Genomic DNA, 21,493 nt, shown 5'->3' with positions numbered 1-21,493 from the left:
GTTTTCATTATCATTTGTTTCCATGTATTTTTTAATTTCTTCTTTGATTTCTTCAGTTATCTCTTGGTTATTTAGTAGTGCACTGTTTAACCTCTGTGTATTTGTGTTTTTTACAGTTTTTTTCCTGTAATTGATTTCCAGTCTCATAGCGTTGTGGTCAGAAAAGATGCTTGATACAATTTCAATTTTCTTAAATCTTCTGAGGCTTGATTTGTGACCCAAGATGCGATATATCCTGGAGAATGTTCTGTGTGCACTTGAGAAGAAAGTGTATTCTGCCACTTCCGGGTGGAATGTCCTATAAGTATCAATTAAATCTATTTGGTCTATTGTGTCCTTTAAAGCTTGTGTTTCCTTATTTATTTTCATTTTGGATGATCTGTCCATTGGTGTAAGTGGGGTGTTAAAGTTCCCTACTATTATTGTGTTACTGTTGAGTTCCCCTTTTATGGCTATTAGCATTTGCCTTATGTATTGAGGTGCTCCTATATTGGGTGCATAAATATTTATATTTGTTATATATTCTTCTTAGACTGATCCCTTGATCATTACATAGTGTCCTTCCTTACCTCTTGTAATAGTCTTTATTTTAAAGTCTATTTTATCTGATATGAGAATGCTGCTCCAGCTTTCTTTTGATTTCCATTTGCATGGAATACCTTTTTCCATCTGTTCACTTTCAGTCTGCATGTGTTCCTAGGTCTGAAGTGGGTCTCTTGCAGACAGAAGATATATGGGTCTTGTTTTTGTATCCATTTGGCCAGTCTGTGTCTTTTAGTTGGAGCATTTAATCCATTTACATTCAGGGTTATTATCAATATGTATGTTCCTGTTACCATTTTCTTAATTGTTTTGGGTTTGTTTTTGTGGATCTTTTTCTTCTCTTGTGTTTCCTGCCTAAAGAAGTTCCTTTAGTGTTTGTTGTAAAGCTGGTTTGGTGGTGCGGAATTCTCTTAGCTTTTGCTGTCTGATTCCTCTATAATCTCTTCAAATATTTTCTCAGACCCTTTCTTTTTCTCTTCTTTTTCTGGGACCCCTATAATTCTAATATTGGTGTGTTTAGTGTTGTCCCAGAGGTCTCTGAGATTGTCTTTAATTCTTTTCATTCTTTTTTCTTTGTTCTGCTCTTTGGCAGTTATTTCCACCATTCTTCTTCCAGCTCACTTATTCGTTCTTCTGCCTCAGTTATTCTGTTATTGATTCCTTCTAGTGTATTTTTTTATTTCAGTTATTGTGTTGTTCATCTCTGTTTGTTCTTTAGTTCTTCTAGATCTTTGTTAAACATTTCTCGTATTTTCTCAATCCGTGCCTCCATTCTGTTTCTGAGATTCTGGATCATCTTTACTATCATTACTGTGAATTCTTTTTCAGGTAGGTTGCCTATTTCCTCTTCATTTATTTGTTCTTGTAGGTTTTTACCTTGCTCCTTCATCTGTGACATTTTTTTGTCATCATTTTTTTTTTTTGGATGGGTGGGATTGTGTTCCTGTCTTACTAGTTTTTTGGCCTGAACCTTCCAGCAGAGGAGTTTGTAGGCTGTTGAGTAGGCTGTTGGGTCTTGGTGGCAAGATGAGGACCTCTGGGAGACCTCATTCTGATGAATGAGGTCTGAGGTCTGAGGTCTGAGGTCCTGGGGTCTGAGGTCCTCTGTTAGTCCAGTGGTTTGGACTTGGAGCGCCCACCCCAGGAGCTCTGGCTCGACCCCTGGTTCCTAAACCAAGATCCCACAAGCCACGTGGGTGGCAAGAAAAAAAAAAGGAAAAAGAGAAGAAATAAAAAAGGTGTCGAACAATAACAAGGAGTATAAAATAAAATTAGAAAACTAAGAGATATGTTAGAAAGAATAAAAATATAGATGAAAAAACAACCGGAAGGTAGAACAGAACCACAATAGTAAAACAAAGGAGGAAAAAAAAAATGCTGGAAAAGGCCTTGGCTGTGGGGGTCAGGGCTTAGGCTGGGGTGGGGTTTAGATGGTGGGCAGGGCCTATGCTTAGGACCCACAGGTCTAGAAAAGGCCCTGGGGGGTGGGGTGGGGCGGTGGGGCTTAGGCTCAACAGGAGCAAAAAGGGGCCCAGGCATGCCTCTGGCCTTCGAGGGCGGGGGACCTGGCCTGAGAACCCAGCAGGCTTTCCAGGGCTGAGTGTTAAGGGGAACTCCCACCATGCCTCCCCTGATCCTGCAATCCTGGAGAGCCCCTCCCTGTCTGCCTCTCCTATTCTCCCCCCACCTCCCTCCTATGCCCCTAGGACCATCACGGCTCAGAGGGTACTTCGGAGGGTGGAGGACCAGGCCCGGGAGCCCCACAGCCTTCCCGGGCCTGATTGGGCAGGGGAAACTCTCAGCATGCTTCCCCCTGTACCTCTGAGCCCCTGAGGGTCCCTCCAGTTGTGGGAACCCCTCCCCACTCCAAGCCACCCCTCAGGGGCGCCAGTCCTGTCCAGCCTCCACTTCTCCCTCTCACGCCCCCCACATCCTACCCAGTCGCTCAGGTGTTCCTTCCGTCTCCTTGGGCATCAAGGTCTCCCATCAGCATCTGGCAGGTGCCCTAGCTGTGGGGATACGTGAACTCCGCGTCCTCCCCCGCCACCATCTTGACTCTGCCCCTCCATATTTTCTTATCTTATAATTTTTCACTTATATTAGTTTGTTCCTCAGATCCAGAGATTCTTTTTCCTCCAACATTTTGAGCCAGTTTTCCTCAAGTGTCTTTACCTACAACCTAAATATTTTAAATAAATAATCACAATGATCAAGTGCTAATGGCTCACCATAATATTTATATATGTTTTTGTGTGTTTGTGTGTGTGTGTATATGTGCCCTATTGGATCAATTGTATAATAGTTTCCAAATCTTTATATTAATATTTCATTCATACGTATTATTTTCTGTTTTTGAGCATCTCAAGTAATTTTGCTAATTCATCTGATGTTTTCACCAACTTAATTTTACATTCTAATACACAATGAACAAATGCAAAACAATATAAAAGATACTTTAAAAGGCAGATTGAGGCTCTATTTTATATATTTGCATTTTAAAGTATTGGGTGGACCAAAAGGTTCGTTCGTTTTTTTCCATAAGATGGCTCTGGTAGCACTTAGTTGTCTTTAACTTCATTCGAAACAATTTTGTTAGACTGTATGTGATAGCTGTCATATCAGCGTGCATTTAAAAAAAAGACATCAAAATTGGTGAATTTTGGGGTAGCCATTTTAATATTGAAGATGGAAGAAAAATAACATTTTTGGCATATTATGCTTTATTATTTCAAGAAAGGTAACAACGCACCTGAAATGCAAAAAAAAGATTTGTGCAGTGTATAGAGAAGATGCTGTGACTGATCGAATGTGTCAAAAGTGGTTTGTGAAGTTTCGTGCTGGAGTTTTCTCACTGGACAATACTCCATGGTTGGGTAGACCAGTTGAAGTTGATAGTGATCAAATCAAGACATTAATTGAGAACAATCAACGTTGTACCACACAGGAGATAGCTGACATACTCAAAATATCCAAATCAAGTGCTGAAAATCATTTGCACCAGCTTGGTTATGTTCATTGCTTTGATGTTTGGGTTCCACATAAGTTAAGCGATAAAAACCTTGACCATACTTCCACATGCAATTCTCTACTGAAACGTAATGAAAATGTTCCATTTTTAAAACAAATTGTGATGACCTATGAAAAGTGGATACTGTCCAGCAATGTGGAATGGAAGAGATCATGGGGCAAGCAAAAAAAACACCACCAGCCACACCAAAGGCTGGTCTTCATCCAAAGAAGGTGATGTTGTGTATATTGTGGGATTGGAAAGAAGTCCTCTATTACTAGCTCCTTTCAGAAAACCAAATGATTAATTCCAACAAATACTGCTCCCAATTAGACCAACTGAAAGCATCACTCGATAAAAAGTGTCCAGAATTAGTCAACAAAAAATGCAAAACCTTCCATCAGGATAACACAAAACAGTATGTTTATTTGATGACCAGGCAAAAACTGTTACAGCTTGTCTGTGAAGTTCTGATTCATCTGCCGTGTTCACCAGACATTGCACCTTTGGATTTCCATTCATCTCTGTCTTTACAAAATTCTCTTAATGGAAAAAATTTCAATTCCCTGGAAGACTCTAAAAGGCACACGGAACAGTGATTCATCTGCCGTGTTCACCAGACATTGCACCTTTGGATTTCCATTCATCTCTGTCTTTACAAAATTCTCTTAATGGAAAAAATTTCAATTCCCTGGAAGACTCTAAAAGGCATCTGGAACAGTTCTTTGCTCAAAAAGATAAAAAGTTTTGGGAAGATGGAATTATGAAGTTGCCTGAAAAATGGCAGAAAGTAGTGGAACAAAAGGGTGAATATATTTTTCAATAAAGTTCTTGGTGAAAATGAAAAATGTGTCTTTTATTTTTATTTAAAATACTGAAGACACTTTTAGGCCCACCCAGTATCTTTCTCTGTTTGACCCAATTTTGGTCATTTTAAGAATATACAGATAATTAACTTAAAGATATATCCTTTTACCTTCATATTTTCAATAATATCTACTATATTTGTTGTACCTATGAATTTAATTACATTAATATTTTCTATTTTCACTGTTTATGTACTCATTTCATTTAGTATACATTTTGATTATATATGGCTTTTGATAAAACTTGCATATATAATAAGATATAATATTTAAAATATGCACTTTATGTATCATTAATGCCATTTACTATACTACTGTATCTAAAATTGATACATAACTATCATTGGACTAATTTTAAAAGGTTTTATGATTTATCTTTAAAGTATTGTCTTTCATGTGCTTGCAAATAAATTGCTGCTGAGTTTAAAAAAGCATAATCTCCTTATCAAATAAAATTTAGAAAATGTAGACATACAGCAAAACAAAGAAATATCCATCAGTTCCTCAACTAGTTACCATAACTTTTAAATATTGGTGTATTTACTTCACTTATTTGGTGCTCCTTAAAATTTTGACCAACAAAACATTTGTTTAAAATAAGATTTCTTTTTCCTAAAACACTCAAATGTCTAAGAACCTCCTGAGGCTGTCAACTGTTTCTCTTTTGGAGCTTTAGCTTTGAAAATAACCTCAAACAACCCCAAGGGTATGAGTTAATGAGATTTGAAAGTATTCATCCAAATTGCTTTATATGTAGCTCTAATCTGCCTTAAGACACAGTTTTATCTTACTTTTATATGTAATATATGATTTGAATTTTTCCTTATGTAGCTTAATAATAATATCATCTAAAACACCAATATTTAAAGTGGTTTATATATTTTTGTTTAATTAGGTTGGGTATTTATGATATTTTTATCTTTCAGTCCTGAAAATTTTGGATGGTTATGTTTTATCTGATTTTTAATTTTTTAAATTGGGTTGCAATTGATAAAATCATGCTGCAATCTATTTTTTTTATTGCAGACAATTATAGCAAAAATGAATCGAGCATCTATTATGTGACTGAAATTCATCTAAATACTACAAAAAATTAATGAATCAGAAAAAAACAACACTCAATTCAATTGTATCAAGTGTGGGTATTTGAGATAAAAGAATGGACCTAATGAGATCTTTCACAAAATTTCTTCCATTAAAAACAAAAAAAGAACAACAGAAAACCTAAAAGCATGCTTATGGGTGTCACAAAAACAATTTCAAATATTTACAAAGAAAATGGATAACAAAATATTTTAAGAGAAGCATGAAGGAGACTTAGGAGACAGAGAAAGGGGAAAAATACTGAAAGAAAATCACCAGTGTTTGAAAAAAATGAAACATTTCATTTCTGTGGTTTCTGATGGGCAGATGAATCATATGTTCCAGCATGATTTGTTCAAAAGCTAAAGTGATTTAGCCTACCTAAATAATGGTAGTTTCATTGCAACTCTGCACTATCAGCCTACTGGAACATTAGTGTTCAGTTCTGCATACCATCTTTTAGTATTCACCTAGGTAAAAATGCACTTGAATGGTTAGTGTGACCCAGAGAAGGTAGGGTCTAGATTAAATAATGTATGAAAAACTGTTAAAAAGAGAGGAATATTTAGTCTAAAAAATAGTTAAATGGAACACAAGTTCTCTGAAATCTAAAATGTCTATTCTTTCAGTGAAGAAAATCTTGTTATAATTATTATTATTATAAGTATTTTTCTGAAGGCAGAATTATATTCTTTAAAGAAAATTATATATTCTTTTATAAAGGATGTGTGACTTTGAACGAATAAAAGGAATCCCACAGACATACTCTCAGTGAGTCTGATGCAGGTAATCACAGAAAATCATGCTGAATGACATTTGTAGATCCCTCAATAATTTTTGGAAAATTATTTTTGAATGTTTAAATTTCCTGCAGGGAGAATCTACAAAGAAGAGTAATAACACTGGAAAGAATTAGCTAAAAGTTTCTAAAGAAGAAGGAGAAGGAGAAGAAAAAGAACAACAATATTGCTGTTTTATTAAAACAGAAAATAATTATTTTTAATGTAAAAGGTTGTGATAGTTCAAAGAAATACGTTCACCCTTCAGTAGATTCAAATTGAAGAGCTAAACCTAAACATAAGCTGCATTTTTATCATTAGTTCAGAAACACCACATCAAGATAAGGTAACAAAAGCCCTGGAAGGATATTGATTTAGACCCTACACATTAATTTAAAGGTAAGATTGATAAAAAAGAGAACTTGAAAAAATAAGATAAATCAGAGAAATTATAGTTTGGCCTTTATTTGTCCCTCTGAATTTAAGACTGTAGAGCATTAAAATCTATATCTGTACACATATATATAAAATATGAAAATAAGTGTGATTTATCTCTTTAAATTGTATACATGTAAGATAAATGTAAATATGCAACCAGCCCACACATGTCGAGCACACAGTATATGTCATTTTATAGCCTCTTTGTTAAGTTAGTTCATATTTTAAGAGAGGAAACCTTTGGTTACAAAATTTATTTTCTTTAATATTAAGGCCAAATGTTTATAAAAGGACTTAAGCAGTAATTTTAAATCATATCAGACTAAATGTTATCTTCATCAAAGCTCTTTTAATCAATGCTTGAAAGATAGAAATCCTATATAGAAAATTATCCACTTATAGGGCTCCTCAGAAGTAAAGTTTGTCGGATGAATGTAAAATTTATCAGACAAATCAAAGCCCATCTATATCAATATTGTTTGTTTCTCTACTAACCATAATTATTTTCAACTGAGAAAAGAATTTTAAAGTACTTATTTAATGTGTTCATTAGTTATTCAGAGCCTATGTAAGTTACAGAACACCTATGTGCCAGTGCCTTTGATAAAGATGTAAAGGCATTCACAACCATCAGGAAACTAAATTCTAATAAAAGCAATGGATTGATAAAGTAAAATTATACAACATGACGTTTTTTTAAATTATATAAATTTATTTATTTTATTTTTGGCTGCTGTTGGGTCTTTGTTGCTGTGCATAGGCTTTCTCTAGTTGCGGCGAGCAGGAGCTACTCTTCGTTGCGGTGCTCTAGGTATGCGGGCTTCAGTAGCTGTGGCTCGTGGGCTCTAGAGCGCGGTCTCAGTAGTTGTGGCACACGGGCTTAGTTGCTCCGTGGTGTGTGGGATCTTCCCGGACCAGGGCTCGAACCCGTGTCCCCTGCATTGGCAGGCAGGTTCTTAACCACTGCGCCACCAGGGAATTCCAACAATGTCTTTTGACATATGCACAGAGAGTTGTGGCAGCAGAGAGCAGGAGCACTCAACTCAGTTTTGGAGGTCGGAGAGGATTTAATTCAAAAAGGCATCAGAGAGAAAGTGTGGTTTTAGCTGAATCTGGGAAGAAAAATTTACAAGACAAAGAATAATGTTTCAGGAAGAGAAATCAATGCAAACATACAAGGGTGAGGGGAAGCAGACATTTAGGGAAGAAGAAACAGTGAGCAAGGCTGAAGTCCAGGGTATACAAGATTGAATAAAATGTGTTGCGATTGAAAAAGTACACCATGACTTAAAAATAGAAGGCTTGGCGTGCAGTGTAAAGGAGATAAACCTTATTCTGTAGTTGTTGGGTGATCACTAAGGGAATAAAGAAAGAGACAATCTATTTTGCACTAAAGCTCTTTCAGGTTGTGTGGGGTATGTACTTGAAGGTACAGGACTAGAAAAGATGACCTCAGTTAGGAGGTCTCTCTTTGACCTCATGTAGAAATGATAGACTATAATGAGGCAGAATCAATGAAGATGATAAAACTAGATGGATTTTTTTATATAATTAGAGGTACAACTGAAAATATTTAAGGGGTGATGTATGAAAGGATAACATATAGGTTTCTATATGCTAGAAAAAAGACAGTTTTTGAGACAGTTTAGTGTTCAGGGTGTTTATAAGGGTTGATGATGTTATCAATACCTTTAGAAAGGGGAAAGAAGTAAGGGATGGGCAGAGAGAGAAATCCAGCTGTGATATAGTGCAAACAGTCTCAGCAGACCTAACGGGGATCCTGAGGCTGAAATTCCTGGTCAGAGATGTCCTGCTTTGGGCTAAGATTAGTAGGTTTCTATACTCCCTGTAAAATTAATCATTGGATGTAGGCTACACGCCCAACAGTATGACTTTGGATGAGGCAGTTCACTGAAGCCGAGGCAACCCCTGAAGGGGCCAACTGCCAAAGACTGTCTGGTGACAGCCTTTGTTAGTACCTGGGAAACAAGAGCATCTTTGCAGGGAGATTTGGGAGGTGGAACATCTCTGAGTCCATCATAGTAGGTATAAGGGAAGAAGAGCACCCAAGGTTGATTCCAACGTTTACAGTTTGAGGAAAGGATTCTGGAGTGATTCAATTAAAGAGGTTTACAGAAAGAATGACAGTGTGTTGGCGGGGAATTGTGTCTGGCTTAGAGAACTCAGTTTCTGATCCACTGAGTTTGACCCAATATTTGTAGGTAACTACTGTAGTATTTATAACACCATCATCATGCGTCACATCTCTGCATATGCCTGTTAGTTTAATTTTGTTAAATAAATCTCAGTTGTATAAATAAATGTATTTAGTAATACATGGGTCAGGGAAAGTGACTAAAACTGAAATACATCTTGTTTACTGGAAAGACAAAGCTAAATACATGCCCTATCTGGGAAGAAGTCAATGACTTCTTCCTTATTAAAAAATAACAGGTTAGTTTCCATGAACAGTGACATTACTGGAAGTCTTCCAAATAAATGTTAAATGTAAAACCACAAAATAATAAAAAATGTCCTGTATTAAGAAATTAAATAAAATGAACAAAGTTTTTTTTCCCCCTAAAAATAGCTGTAGTTCACTGGGGAGTTTTAATGCTACAGAATTATCTTCAGGAGCTTCATGCAGAAAGTGACCATTTTTTAGTGCTTTGTCATGACATTTCATGAGATTTGGCATGATACCTTGTAATAACTTCATTTTCCTTACAAGAAAAAAAAAAAATGAGGCTACTGCACAGGAAGAATTTGCAGTAAATCTTGCAAGAATTCAGTAGCTTGGCTTTTATTGTCCATCGCTTCCTTTTGATTTAGCAGATCTGCCCTTCAGTATTTCTTTTCTCCAAATACTTGCCCAACTCTGTTTTTAAAACAATTTATACTGGTGGCACATTTTATAGCCTTTGGCAGTTTGTGGCATATGTTATTGTGTCAGAATGGTCCTACTCTAGTATATTTAGAAAAACTTTTGGACATCTTTGGTAAAACTCAATTATTTTAAGGGTCTGTATCTCCAAGAAAGAAGGGCATGGTACCATTTAGTGTTACTCCATGAGGGGAGTTTTACTTTAAATGTTGCTCTATATGTCACTTTCGGTTTGAAGGAAAACACTAACTGGAAGTGGACCTGTTGGAATTTTTGGTTTTTATTTTTCAACTTACTGAAAGTATGAATTCTAAACTAGAAAGACATGCATTATAAAAGTAAAATATCCAATAGTTTTTTATTAAGGCTTGAATTTAAACATTTATGATAGAGTGTAAGTCCACTATGTATTGAACTAAAACTTAGACTTGTTTTTGAGAGTTGCTATTCTACTTGAATATACATATTTCTTTCATACTTCTAATTATCCACTGAAGTTTTGATGTGTTCATTAACAGGAGGTGACTCATAACTATTCAAGATTTTCCATTAAATTCTATTGAAATTATTCTGGTAATAGAAATTGATTTTACTTAATTGAAGTAGTATTAATATTTCAGAATTTCAAATAGAACTTGATTAAAAGATGGCAGTGGTCCCAAGATCTTATCACTAAAAACCACTCTTGAATTATTGAGAACCGCTTGTAGATACATATCAAGAAATTTCCTCTCTCATAGTTAAATTTATGTGTTCCAAAATAATGTGTCTCTTTATAAATATAAGACTTACATATAAAATTAGAGTGGAAAAAGTACCCTTTACAACTGTACAGTAACTGTTCCTCACTACAAAGTATGTCAGGTTTGTTTGGCTTTTAATGATAAATGTGAATTCTGGAATTACATAGACCAGGATTAATTTATATCTTGTTTGTCTTTTTTAAAACTTTGGTGATAGATAACTCAACTAGTTATACTTAAAATGTCCCTAAAAGAGTTTAAAATATGAATGGACCTTATTTAAGACAACTAAAAAAGATGGGGAGTATTGCTTTATTCTATGATTATAATTATATACTATGATTATTTCTACATAATCTTCTTGTTTCCATATGTGATTTTTGTACCATTTGGTTTGATTGATATGTAACCTGAAGAAAACAACACAGATAATAGTATGAAGTGAAATTTACTTAATTTTGTGATTCCATTTCTTAGGATCCATGGTATATACCTAGCTGATGATGTGGAAATCCCTTAGCCCTAAACAGAAAAGTCTGAGTACAGTAAGGGCTTCCTTCAGACAAGAGACAGATAACCATGGTTTGCACACTGTATTTCCTCCTCTTCAACAGTGAGGCCACTGCCTATCATTAACTCTAAGGTATAAACGGCTAAATGTAACCTCACAGTATTACATATCAAGTGAGCTAAGCATTAGAGATACATTATCTTATTTTATCTGCATGATTTAAAAAATATAAAGTAGTTATTACTGTGTCTTCTGTTGTGCAATGAGGAAATTGAAACTCAAGTGAAAGCCAGTGTTATTTTTTGAGTTTTTTTCCTGCCTGAATCCAAATAGAAGAGCATAAGATGCAAAATATTGCATTCAGGTATGCTGAGATAAGAATATAGGCCCCATTCTCATAAACTAGATAATTTGATAAAATCTCTTACTGTTGTTTCCTTATCTGTAATACGTACAGTATAAAATCTCCTCACCAGAGTTCCTATCATTTCAGAAGTACTCAAACATTTGAGTTATATTTTCCCACCATGTTCCACTGTTTCTCAAATACTTGCGCTAATATTTGGTTAAGATTATGATCCAAGATAGGGGTAAGGGAATAAGAGGTACAAACCATTGTATATAAAGTATATAAGCTATGAGGATATATTGTACAACATAAGGAATATAGCCAATATTTGATAATAACTATGAATGGAGTAGAACTTTTAAACATTGTGAATCACTATGTTGTCCACCTGTAACTTACGTAATATTGTACATAAACTATACTTCAATTTAAAAAATTTTTAAGATTGTGACCCATTTAACAAACATAATTTAACAGTTAACATATTCCAAACTATGTGATGAGATAGGGCACAAAAATAAGTTATATGTCTTATCTCTCAAAAAATCCTATTAAGGTAACAGAAAAGTATTTAAAAACTGTGATAAAAAATTCATAGCCAATACTTATTGAGCACCTTCCATGAGAAAAAAAATTAAATTCCAGCGTAAAAACCAGAACAGGAGAAAAGAAAACAATGCAAAAGACACATCTGACACAGGACTATTATCCAAAATATACAAAGAACTCTTAAAACTCAACAATAAAAAAAAAAAACCCACTTAGAAATGGACTGAACAGACACCTCATCAATTAAGATATACACATAAATAAGCATATGAAAAGATGCTGCACATCATATGTCATCAGGGAGATGTAAATTAAAACAATGAGATACCACTACATACTTACTAGAATGGCAAAACTTCAAAACATTGACAACGTGAAATGCTGATGAAGACATGGAGCAACAGGAACTCTTAATCATCACTGACGGTAATGCAAAATGATACAACTACTTTGGAAGACAGTTTGGAGGTTTCTTACAAAATGAAACATACTTTTAGTATACAGTCCAATAACTGTGCTCCTTGGTATTTTCCCAAAAAAGTCGAAAACTTATATCCATATGTAAAACATGCATATGTATGTTTATAGCAGCTTTATTCATAATTGCCAAAATTTGGAAACAACCAAGATGTCCTTCAGTAGATGATTAGAGATATAATCATGATACATCCAAACAATGAAATACTATGCAGTGCTAAAAAGAAATGAGCTATCAAACCATGAAAACACATGAAAGAAACTTAAATTCATATTACTAAGTGAAAGAAGCCAATCTGAAAAGGCTACATACTGTATGATTCCAACTGCATGACATTCTGGAAAAGGCAAAACTATAGAGTCAGTTAAAAGAACCATGGTTGCCACGGTTTGTGGGAAGAAAAGGATAAATAGCCAGAGCACAGAGGATTTATAGGGCATTGAAAATACTGTATATGTTACCATCATGTTGGATATGTGTCACTATGCATTTGTCCAAACCCATAGAATGTAAAATATCAAGAGTGACTATAATGTAAACTATGGACTTTGAGTGACTGTGATTTGTCAGTGTAGGTTCATCAGATGTAACAAATGTACAACTCTGGTGGAGGATGCTGACGGAGAAGACTATGCATGTGTGAGAGCAGGAGATATATGTACCTTCCCTTCATTTTTGCTGTGAACCTAAAACTGCTCTGAAATAATTGTCTTAATAAAAGATTGCTGTCTCCATAAGAGTTTACATCGAGTACATGAGATAGTTTAAAAAAAAGGTGAATAAATACAACAAAGATAAATTTAGGCACTGAAAAGTATTATGAAGATTATACTGAGTTAAGTCAAGGAAAACATCTGTGAGGAGATAAAATCTGAGTTAAGACATGTAGACCAAGGAGAATCCTCCAGGCATACAACTATTTAGAGAATATCACTAGAAGCAGGGAAATTAGGAACTGTAAAGATCCTGGTGGGAATGAGCAGAAATAATGATTGATGTGCATCATGCGTGTCCAGGGAGAATGAAGAAAGGCATCATAGGGGAGGTAATACTTAAACAAGATCCTTAAGAAGTTCACCTACAGAAGAAGGGATATGCCCTTCACTTTTAGAAGAACTGATGCAAACTCATGTGGGTACCTGAAATATTCTGGGGTGGGAAGCAGACAACAACAGATGAATATTATTATGCATAAGGGAAAGTAAATTAAGCCATACAGTGAAGTACTACAAATTCTATAAATAAGCTAGTGAATGATTTGACAAAGGGGCTGATATGAAAAGAACTGTGATTTTGAAGTGTTAGTCTGGCAGCGGCAGTGGTAAATTTTGGGTATGTGGAAGGCAGGATGGAAAACAAGTATAACAGAAAGGTATTGAATTAGTCTGGGAAGATGATGAGTATCCTTTTCTGGAGCAGTGGCAATAGAAATAAAAAGGAAAGAACACATTAGCTAATCTTTTAAAGGAAGAATTAATTACAACTGGCTTTGAGAGTTGCATCTGGTTTTAGAAGACAACTTGGACAAAGCTATTAGATCACGACAAAAGAAACAAACTGAAAAAAAAGGAATGAAGGATCATCAAAGTTAAATATTCTATCAAGTAATCTAAGGGCAGAAAAAAAATGCCACTTTTGCCAATTAGGAGGTTATAGATAATCTTTAATGCAGAAAATTCAATTGTATGTTACAAAAGGATTGGGATGATATGGAGAGGAAAGTATGAAAAGAGATTATTGATTGGTAGTTGTTCCCCTTAGTCAATGATTATGTCACACAACATTTTAATTGGTAGAGTAAAGCAGATTGTACTTCAGAATGTGAGCAGGCCTCATCCAATCAGCTGAAAACCTGAATAGATCAAATAGAATGACCCTTCCCCGAGTTAAGTGAATTCTTCAGCTGACACCTTCAGACTTCATCTACACCATTGGCTCTCCTAGTTCTCAAGTCTGCTGGACCACACTTCAGACTTAAATTTACCAGTCTTCATAATCCTTTGAGCCTATTCCTTATAATAAATAAAATCAATCTTTCTCTGTCTTGATAGATAAAGGTACATGCCTATGCATATATATATGTATATGCCTATGTATATATGTATATGCATGCGTATATGCATGTGTATATGTATGTGTATATGTATAAAACACATATCTTATTGGTTCTGTTTCTCTGGAGAACCCTGACTGATAGAGATTTAAGCTTATTTTCATATATTGACTCTAAACATTTCTACAGTAAAGTTATATATATGACCTTGTTAAACCCACCTGTTTTGAAATTTGATTACTAAAAGGTTTATTCACTGAATTCCTATAAAATCACATCCAAGTGGTTTGCCCTTGGGAAATACATACACACACACACACACACACACACACATATACACACATACACATTCAAAATATATAAGAGTATAGCTACAGCAACCTTGTCAAGCAGTATCATGTAACCAGTAACCCCTAGTATTGTCTGTGACACATACAGTTGCTCAGTTGCTACTCAAAAGTCACAACTGCCTGGAAGTATGTAACATTATGGCTCTTCAAGGGACAGGATTCCTGTGGGTCCTGACCAATCCATGCTATATTGATCTATCCTTTCTGACCAATATATGAACCCAAAGTGTAATTTCAATTGATTATATGAGAGATTAGGAATCATGTCCTCCAAAGAACACTCAGAATAATCCAAGAGGTCTAATTTAATGGAGGTGATGACTACGCATGAATTTTGGTTATTTAAACACAGTTAACAGTTGGAAATCTTTGATGAAAATAAGTAATTATATACAAAATTATATGAATGCAAATGACATGAAAAGCCATGTTACTACTCATAAAAATGGTCATTCTAAGTAGTAGTATGCACAAGTGATTGAATTTCAATGGTTCCAGAAAAACACATTCAGTTGATGGAAATGGGAATTTTATAGCAGTGATCAATTTGAATAGGTTCTGTGTGCTGTCTTTTGAAGCATGAAAACCATTAATAATTATTCTGTTGTTAACTGCCTTTTTCTTTATTGATTACCGCTCTGTCAGAGTATTTCTGTATTTACTCAAGATTGACTTGTACTATATTTTTATGAACAGACTTAGTAATGCACCATACAAATATTTTTACACAGTTTTATAGAATTAACTGTTGTGCTTCCTGTTTTTTGTAATTTGCTTTGATTATTCACTGTAAGTGAATATCCTTTTCTTTGGGGAGATTTCTGTTTTGATTTATTTCTTCTTTGGGATATGTCTCTTTCTACTATCACATTAGTACTTTTGATTCAAGAGCTTAATGGGAAGTGTGGATATTCTGACCTAGGAACAGCAGCTATGAAGTAGTTTGGCATTGATTACAAAATCAATCAAGAAACCAACAAATCACTTCAATGATTTTCATCTTCCAAAAGGCTAAGTGTGTAAATCATGAGAAGGTAGTAAGCTTTTGCACTGATGGAGATTAAAGAGCACATCAGAGGAAAGTGAGTTGCCATCTAGCTGAGACAAGTCCTAAAGAAAAATTAAAGGGAGAGACTTGAAGGTATGAATAAATTTTATCATTAAATTTTGGTCTTGTGTACTGTTCTCTTCAATTCTGATATTAAGTTTTGAATTGGACATTAGTTTTAATTTTGTTGATTCTCACCAGTGTATTTCTAAAATGTTCAGATGGATAGACTTATTTTCTAAATTACTTTCAATGACTAAAATTGATTAATTTAATATTGGGTACTTCTCTGTGATCTTCATTGTTGCAGATATTAAGTAATGATTTTGAACCTGTACTTTCTAATGTCCAAGTAACTGTCTCTTGGATAATGAAATGACTAGACAGAGTATCTTTAATTATTAAATGCAAGAAAGAAAATATTCAGTGAGCTATAAATTACCTGCCATTGTTATTACTTCAAGGTAATATTCAGTATACACTCAAGTTTTAATGTATTGTGATACACAATTTTTTGTTTACTAAGAAATTGCAAAGGAACGATATTATTTTTTTATAAAGTGTGCAAATATATTTAGGTAATTATTCAGACATTTTGGTGGTTGTTTAGTACCATCAGAAAGTACTTTCAAAGTTTATTATCACCATTGAGAATACATCAGGAAGCTTTTTTCTCCATTGAATGTTAGGTAGCTAAAGGAAAAACCTTTTCAATTGTAGCAGTTAGAGATATATGGGCATGTTGTACTTTTCACAATTTGAAATATGAAAGCTTAAGTAATGAAGGAAGGAAAGTATAAGAATTTTTGTGAGATAATGCTAATTTGTTTAAAGGTATTCATGTATTGGATTTGAGTTATAAGACAACATGATACATAAGAATTGACACAGGAGTGAAGTCCACAGAATGGCAGATGATAAGCTCCCTTTGGCTCTCCCCTTCAATCTGCAATGAATAAAACATCCACAACTCGACAAAGGTGGCTCTGCCCAATGCACCAGGACACCAGAGAATTCCATACATTTGTACACCTAAAGGCGGGTGACTGGAAAACGTAGAGGAGGTGGAACCATGGAGAACAGAAGAGGTGGTGCCTGCCATCCCAGCCCTCTGCCCAGAGCAGCAGAGCCTGCAGCCCCAGAGAACATGACTCCAGCCTCCTGGTCACAGTGGTGCCCACGGCTTCAGGTAACTGGGCAACAATGGTGGTGGGGCCTGGGACTCCGTCCCTCCAGCCACTGAGGTGCCCATGACTCTGGCCCCCTGCCCCCTCCACCCACACTAGCAGAGCCTGTGAAACTTACAAACGCCAGATAGGACAGAAGGACCCAGTTAATTCCAGCTCCCACACCCCCCTGTGGAGGTGGAGCCTGTGAGTCAAGGGATCCCAGACACAGTGGGAGAGCCCACTATTCCAGTGCCCTAGGCAGCAATGCCAGTGACACTGGCAGCAGAAAGGCATTAACAACTCTGAAGGCACAAGAAGCAATAATGCGGCCATGGCACAACCCCTCCGACAGAAGTGGTGGAGGGTGCTGACTCTCATGTATCACCAGAGGCAGCTCAGAAAAGAGAAACCAAACCTTCTGCTATAGCGCCACCTACTGGAAAACAAGAAAAGCCTCTAATTTCTAACCCATTGAATCATTAGAATCAGGTAGAAAGGCATTGTTGCATCAGATATGTCAGCAGAGGAACAACTCGTGAACTCATGAAGAATCACAGTAACATTGTACCACAAAAAGAAAACAACAATTCTCCAGAAACCAAACTTAACGTCATGGAATATCGCATCATGGAATATTGAGAACTCAAAATAGCTGTCACGAAGGAACTTAGTGAGCTACAAGAACACTTGGGCAGTCCAGTGAGCTCAGGAATAAAATTAATGAACAGAATAAATACTTTACCAAAGAGACTGAAACTCTAAAAAAGAACCAGATAAATTCTGGAGCTGAAGAGCACAATAAATGAGATGAAGTATGCATTAAAAAGCATTGGAGGGACTTCCCTGGTGGCACAGTGGTTAAGAATCTACCTGCCAATGCAAGGAACACGGGTTCGAGCCCTGGTCCAGGAAGATCCCACATGACGGGGAGCAGCTAAGCCCGTGCACCATAACTACTGAGCCTGTGATCTGGAGCCCGCGAGCTACAACTACTGAAGCCTGCGGGCCACAACTACTGAGCCTGCACACCTAGAGTCCATGCTCCGCAACAAGAGAAGCCACCACAATGAGAAGCACACGCACCACAACGAAGAGTACCCCTGCTCGCCGCAAGGAGAGAGCCCCTGTGCAGCAATGAAGACCCAATGCAGCCAAAAATAAATAAATAAATAAATTAGAAAAAAAAAAAGCGTTGGATAGAGAGCAGAGTATATGGAAGAGGGAATTCGTAAGATCAATGATGGATATCTAGAAATGATACAAGTGGAAGAGGAAAGAGAAATTTTAAAAAATTGAGGAAATTGTATCAGAAGTATCTAACTCTTTTAGGAAGGGCAACATTAAGGTAAAGGGTATCCCAGAAGGAGAGGAGAAGAAGAAGATAAGCAGAGAGTTTATTTAAAGAAATAATAGTTGAAAACTTCCCCAAACTGGGGAAGGAACTGGATGTATAAACCCATGAAACTAAGAGAACACATAATTACCTCAATGCAAAAAGACCTTCTTGAAGGCACATTATATTAAAATTGTCCAAAGTCAATGGCAAAGAAAGAAATTTAAAGGCAGCCAGGGGAAAAAGAATGGTAACCTACAAAGGAACCCCCATTACGCAATCCGTAGATTTCTCGGCGGAAACTCTGCAGGTCGGGAGAGAGTGGAATGACATTCTCAAAATACTGAATGATAAAACTGTCACCCAAGATTACTCTGTCCAGAGGAGTTATCATTTAGATAGGAACGAGCAATACTTTCCCAGACAAACAAAAGCTGAGGGAGTTCATCAACACTAGACCTTTATAAGAAATGTTGAAATGTGTTCTTCTACCAGAAAAAGGAAAAAGTACACAAAACTTTGAGTAAGATGACAAATGACAGAATCAGAAAATTACAACCTTTAATCAGAATAGGTTTTTAAAAACATTATTATAGCATAAAGTTTAAAGGGAGAAAAAGGAAAAAAATCACTATAGCTACTTCAATTTGGTAACAAATTCCAAATATAAAAGGGATAATTTGAGACAACAAAAACACAAAAGAGGAAGAGGAAAAGGATGGAACCTGTGTAGGTAAATGAAGATAAGATGCTGTCAGCAGAAAAAGGACTATTTTATCTATGAGTTGTTTTATACAAACATCGTGGTAACCAGAGGTCATAAATCTAGAGCAGAGACACAAAACGTAAAGAAAAGAGGAAACAGAAAACCGTGATAGAAAAGCACCAAAGTAAAATGGCAGGCAGAAACACAAGGAAAAAGAAACAATGGAGATATAGAACAACCAGAAAACAAAAGATGAAATGGCCGTACTAAGTCCTTATCTATTAATAATCACCCTAAATATAAATGGATTGAGTTCACCAATCAAAAGACAGAGTAGCTGGATTGATTAAAAGACAAAACCAAATTATATGCTGCCTTCGGGAGACTCAACTCAGCTATAAAGACAAAAATAGGCTCAAAGTGAAGGGATGGATGATGATACTCCTAGCAGATGGCAGCCAAAAGAAAGTGGGTATAACCATACTCATATCAGACAAAAGAGACTTCCAGCTAAAAGAAGTAACAAGAGACAAAGATGGACAGTATATAATGATAAAGGGGACAATTCATCAAGAAGACAAAGCAAAAAAAGACATAACAGTTATTAATATATATATACACCTACCATAGAAGCATCAAAATATATAAAACAATTATTACCAGACCTGAATGAAGAAACTGACAGCAACAAAATAATGTAGGGGACTTTCATACACCACCTTCATTAATGGATAGATCATCCAGACTGAAATTCAACAAGAGTAGCCTTAAATGAAACATTAGACCAGATGGATTTGATAGATTTGTGTAGAATATTTCATCCAAATAAAGCAAAATACACATTTTTCTTAAGTGCACATGGAACTTTATCAAGGATAAACCATATGTTAAAACACAAAACCAGCCTCAACAAATTTAATATTGGAATCATAACAAGCATCTTCTTCAATCACAATGATATGAAAGTAGAAATCGAATACAAGAAGAAACCTGGAAAAATCACCAATACATGGAGACTGAGCAACATGCTACTGAGCAGTTTGAGTAGGTCTATGAAGAAATCAAAGATACGTGGACCAGCACAGTCAACTAGCAAGATCTACTTGTTACATATTGAATAACAACCAATAACGGCAAAATAAACATTTTTCCAAAATGAAATATTCACCAAAATAGCCTATAGCTTATATCATAAATTTAAAGAATTGAAAGTATAGAGAGTATCTTTTCTGTTCATAAAAGAATCAAATTAAAATAGACAACAGGAAAATCTATGAACACATGGAATATTTTTAAAAATCCAATTAGAAAATGGGCAAGTGGCATGACTGGACATTTCACTGATGAGGATATGCAGATGGCATATAAACGCATGAAAAAACATTCAACATCATTAGACATTAAGGAAATAAAAATTAAAATCATAATGAGATATCACTACTTAGCTATCAGAATGACTAAAATAGAGTGAAAATGTTGAATAGTGGAAAGGAGTAAAGAAACTGCGTAACTCTTACACTGCTGGTGAGAATGTAAAATGGCACAGGCACTCTAGAAAATACTTTGGCAGTTTTCTATAAAACTAGAGCTGTAATTACAATTCAACCCAGCAATTGCACTACTGGTTGTTTATTCCATAGAGATGAAAACTTGTGTTCACACAAAACCTCTACATGAATATTCATAATAGTCAATCTTATTTTTAATAGCCCAAACTGGAAACAGCCCAGATATCCTTCAAGATTTAAAGAGCAAAACAACTGTAGTAAATACATACCATGGAATATTACTCTGCAATAATTGAGAATGAACTATTAATATACACGACGACTTGGATGAATCTCCAGAGAATTATGTTGTGTGAAAGCCAATCTCAAAAGTTATATAATGTATGATTCTATGTATGTAACTTTTGAAATAAACTTTAGAAATGAGAATGTATTATTGGTTGCCTAGATTTAGGGAGGGTAAAGGAAGGGCAAGAGCGTATGGTTACAGAAAGGCAACACAGGTATCCTTGTGACCAAGGAACTGTTTAGTATCTTGGCTGTGGTGGTTGATTCAGAAACGTACACAGGTGACAAAATTGTATGGAACTAAACATGTGCATGTGTGCACACACAAACACAGGCAAATAAGTAGAAGTGAAACTAGGGAAGTGTAAATAAGATTAGTGGATCGTATCAATGTCAGTATCCTATCACAATATTGTACTAATTTTTCAAAGTATTAACCAATATGGGAAACTGGGTAAAGGGTACACAACATTTCTTTGTATTTTTCTTAAGACGGCATGTGAATTTCAAATTAACTTAAGAAAAATGTCAACTAAAAATGTATGATGAGATAGTTAATATTTTAATATTGTTTTAAGCGGTATCAAAATTAAAATCACAGAGGCCCACTTAAAATATGAATCTAAATATGCCATTCATCTTTTTACAATTTATTTAGGCTCTAGAAAAAAATGCGTACATTTTTATTATAATGTCTCCATATCTGTCTGATGCTCTAGCTTCACTGTTGTCACTCAGGTTTTATATTTATGATGTTCTATGCATTTACATCATCCCATGCCTGGCTTTTTTGGATGCATGATCTCTG

General features: G+C 35.4%; 1 long non-coding RNA gene across 2 annotated transcripts in view; it reads left to right on the top strand.

The window, feature by feature from the left end:
• LOC129392338 (uncharacterized) overlaps nt 1-20,702 on the top strand; it is a 64,527-nt gene extending 43,825 nt beyond the window's left edge. Inside the window, exons 1-4 of one of the 2 annotated variants that reach the window (XR_008618094.1) lie at nt 10,769-10,986; nt 15,508-15,774; nt 16,516-16,870; nt 20,599-20,702. This is a non-coding gene — a long non-coding RNA (uncharacterized lncRNA). Of the gene's footprint in view, nt 1-10,768; nt 10,987-15,507; nt 15,775-16,515; nt 16,871-20,598 lie in introns of those variants that run through there. The other variant, XR_008618095.1, reaches the window with a different exon arrangement.
• The last annotated feature ends 791 nt before the right edge of the window (nt 20,703-21,493 follow it).

This window comes from Physeter macrocephalus, chromosome 8 (assembly GCF_002837175.3).
Source record: "Physeter macrocephalus isolate SW-GA chromosome 8, ASM283717v5, whole genome shotgun sequence".
In the NCBI taxonomy this organism is placed as follows: domain Eukaryota; kingdom Metazoa; phylum Chordata; class Mammalia; order Artiodactyla; family Physeteridae; genus Physeter; species Physeter macrocephalus.
The sequence above is the reverse complement of the archived record's forward strand: the minus strand, read 5'-3'. Positions and strand labels throughout refer to the sequence as shown.